This window comes from Morus notabilis, unplaced genomic scaffold (assembly GCF_000414095.1).
Source record: "Morus notabilis unplaced genomic scaffold, ASM41409v2 Scaffold297, whole genome shotgun sequence".
Lineage (NCBI taxonomy): Eukaryota > Viridiplantae > Streptophyta > Magnoliopsida > Rosales > Moraceae > Morus > Morus notabilis.
Genome location: NW_010357726.1, coordinates 802,645 through 807,113, shown reverse-complemented (window position 1 = coordinate 807,113; position 4,469 = coordinate 802,645).

The window sequence follows — 4,469 nt, the reverse complement described above, 5'->3', positions numbered from 1 at the left end:
GGAGGGGAGAGAGAATAAGAGTTTGGAAAAGGTTGAGAGGCTGTAGAGAGAGAATCACGGTAAAGAGAGAGTTTAGAAGAAATTGAGAGAAAAAGAGAAAAGAAACAAGAAAAGGTTTTAAGATGAGTAATGGAGATATAATATAATATCAACATTAAAAAGATATGTTATTTACTTCAATTAGGAGTTAAAAATATGCTATTTGTTATGAATTGTGGCTGTCCACCTCAGTCAAAGTTATTATGTAAGTCAGTCAAAGTTATTGTTCATATCAGAATCTTACTATGCAAATAGTGACCGTAAATAGTAAGTACTATGCAAATAGTGACCGTAAGTAATAGTACTATGTAAATAGTAACCGTAAATGATATCGAAAATTTTCCTATAAATATAGCTCTAAGGCTCTTCATTTTATATACATTCACAAGTTTAATGAAACTCTCTCTCTCTCTCTCTCTTTCTCTCTCTCTCTCTCTCTCATTTCTCTCTCTAAAGTTTTTCTTCTTAGTTTTGTATTTTTTTAGTTTTCATAACACGTTATCAACACAAACGTTTTATTCTTATTGCGATTAAAAGGAGGTTCTCATCTAATTACAAGCATCTACCTTAAAGTCAAAAGAAAGTAGGTCCTAACCCTAGTCCTACTACAAGTTTCTACCTTTATTAATTTAAGTGAAAGTTATCACTATGTCGAATCATGTAAACTTGAGTTCGTTGCCCTCGACATCAAGGAACATAAATGTAGAAATGCATATAGAGTCAATAGGTCTAACTGATAACATTAAAGAAAATAATAATAAGTCGCCACAAGAAAGGCGAAAGCAATGATTTTCCTTCGTAAACATCTTGATGAAGGCTTGAAATACGAATATCTCATGGTTATAGATCCACTTGTCCTTTAGAAAAGTCTGAATGAGAGATACGACCACCATAAAAAAGTTGTACTTCCCGCCACTTGTGATGAGTGAAACAATTTATGGTTCCAAGATTTTAAGAAAGTCAACGACTACACCTCTGCCGTGTTTAGAATTGTTTTGCAATTGAAATTTTGTGGAGTAAATATCACAGATGGTGAAATGCTAGAGAAAACCTACTCCACTTTCCATGTTTCTCACTTTACCTTGCAACAACAATACTATTTACGCGGTTATAAGAAAATTTTTAGGCTAATCTTAGCTCTTCTTGTGGAAAAGAACAACAATGAATTGTTGATTAAAAATCATCAGTCTCGTCCCACTAGTTCAATAGCATTTCCAGAAGCAAATGCTGCATTTTCTAAAAATTCAGACTGGGGGCAAAATCGTGGTCGTGGACGTAGTCGAGGCCGTAGTCAAGGACATGGTAGAAGTGGTTATTACAACCCTTCACAAAATGACGTGATCCAGAAGAAACGTCTTGGCAAAAGAAAATATGCTGATGCAAATTGTTCCTGAAATCTTAAAAATTCCTATTATAGCTGCGGTACTAAAGGATATTGATCTAAAATTTGTCGAACACCATAACATCTTTGTAAACTTTACAAGGCATCCTTGGAGGAGAAAGAAAAGGAAGTAATTTTAATGAACACAACGATCCTATAAATGAATCAACTCATCTTGACGTCTCAGACTTTATAGATAAAATTATTAATGATAACTAGATAAATATGTTATGCTCTTATGTATTTATAATATAAACACATATAGATAAATGATGTATTCTTTTTTCTTTTGCTATGATTTTTATCCTATTGGGTTTTTTCTAACGAGATTTTTAATGAGACATTATGAATGATGGACATTTAAGAGAGAGTGTTATGTTATAAGACTTTTTATTTTATATATATTTATAAAATTAATTAAACTCTCTCTCGTTTATCTCTCTAAATTTTTTTTTCTTAGTTTTATATTTTCTTCGTTTGGTTGGATGATTCAAACCATGTGATTCGAATCATTTTCGATTTACGTGTATTTTTTATGAGAGAAAATACTGTAATGAATCACGAATCATGATTCGAATCAGGAAACGAATCCCTCTATCAAACGCCCTCTAATTTTCATAACAGTATTCACTCTATTTTCAAAAAAAAAAAAAAAAAAAGAAAAAGGAGGAATTCACCGAGTACCGGGCCTAATAGGCCTACAGCCCTTCCGAAATTTGCGCCAGGTAATCATGTGCCGTAATTCGAACCGCACTTTTAGAATTAGCCTTAATTGTTAACCCACGATACAAAATTATCCTCCAGTGAATTTATCGTCAAAATATCGCAATTCGCGATGTCTGTTACCGAACATACCACTAAAGAAAAGAGAGTACTGTGGACAGCTGGCGACATAACAGAGAGCTTTTACTTTTTGTCTCCCTTGGAAACTCAGTAATATAATTTGTCACCCCACTTTCTTGTGACTTTGTGATTTTGTTGGAAGGTGCCACGTGAGCTTCATTAGTGTCTTGCAAAACACTGATGGACTAGATAATTTCACCTATTCGAATTTTTAATTTTAAGTTTTTACAGTAAAAATTTTTTAAAAAATATCACATCTAATTTTTTATGTTACAGTGAAAAACTTCTAAAAAATATCACATTTCAATTCGAATTAAAAATTTAAATCTGCAAATTGAACGAGGCCTCGTATTTAGCCAACAAAAAAGGTAGTAAAGGTTCAAAGGGACAAAAGTTCTATAGAGTTGGTTTATTTTACAAATTTAAATTTTTAATTTTATGTTTTTATAATTAAAATTTTTTAAAAAATATCACATTTAATTTTTTTTATTACAATTAAAAATTCTCAAAAAATATTACATCTCAACTCAAATTAAAAACTCGAATATACAAAAACGAACGGAACTATAACATATTCACTAGATTATTATTACTCAAGAAACGCTAATATCCTCACTGGTTCATAATCACCGTATACCACCAATGGCTGGTGTAAGGGTGAAAATGTCTTTTTCTTTTTTCTTTTTCTCTCAAAATGCAGTTAGGGTTTGATACTTTACAGTCTTATTTTAGAATTTCGTCGGACGAATTTATTATGTGTTGTTGTGTGCGGTGATATAAATGAAAACTGGACCCATTCTCAAGTATTATTGGATTATAAGGTCTTTCAATTATCGCGTAATTTTCAAAGTGATACAAGAAATGGGGACAGAATCATACCGAAAACCTCTTTTTTTATTAAAAGTAATAATAATAATAATAATAATAATAATAATAATAATAATAATATCATCGTGTAATAGTGTTACTCAGCTCAATTGGTATTGGGCATAATAACTAATAGAAAACTCTTTTGTTTTGCGTCAATATCAATCGTGTTGAAAAATATTGTTTTCAAAATTTAAACATGTATGTAAGTTTTATTATGGATCTTATAAATAGGACTCGCATCCTTTTAATAGCGGTGATCGTTGCCTCTAGTAATAATAAATAGGGAGAAAGAAGAAAATAAATTAAGATTTGAGATGAATTAAAATTAATAGGTCAATAGTTTACATAAGTTAATAAATAGGTTAAATTACTGTTTTTGTCTATAACTTGTCTGGTTATGAATCATAACTTGACAAGTTATTGTCCATAATTGTCTATAATTTGTCTGATTATAAACCATAACTTGATAAATTTGTCCATAACTTATCTGATTATGAACCATAACTTGATAAATATGACTTATTAATTTCTATAACTAAAAATTGGGCTATATATTTTCTTAAACTTTTTATATTGACCTATTTTATATTATTTTCCTAATAAATATCATCATCCCTGTGATTCTAATATTAATATTTTATTAATATGTAACTGCATGGATATTGGATTTTATTTATTTATTTATTTATTTTTTAAGAGCGATTTCACGGGTGATATTTACCCTCACTAATTATCATATTGCGGTATACTCCACAACAAGATTGTACAGAATATGCCAAAAGCTTGGTAGGTTGTCAATATAACAAGCCAAACACTTTAATTTGGACATATAATTTTACCGTCCCAAACTATAGTTGATTTGATTTCCAAATGGGCATTTAATTAATCCACAGCTTCAATAAACATAATTGTAAAACACGAGCAAATAGTTTGTTGATTTTTTTTTTTCCCCTCGTAAAGGAACAGTTTCTGTTGAATTGATTATTCTGTGAATTTGATGGAACTCTATCGCAAACAAGGAAGAGAAAATAGTGCCAACACTGCCAAATTAATTATATTTTTCCCTTTTTGATTGAATCTATAGATTTGGAGTAGTAATCTATGCCAATAATCTATAATTTAACAAGATGTGATTTAATTAGTTCAATCTTTCAATCGTTTGATTATTTATTTCCTTAGTTGGGATGCCTATATATAATTGTCGGTTGCTTTGCTTCCATGCATGCATTTTTCTCTTCCCATCTCCTCTTAGATTTGTAGTTTGTTAGTATGACATAAACCACAGAGAGAGAGAGAGAGAGAGAGAGAGAGAGAGAGAGAGAGAGAGAGAGAAAGA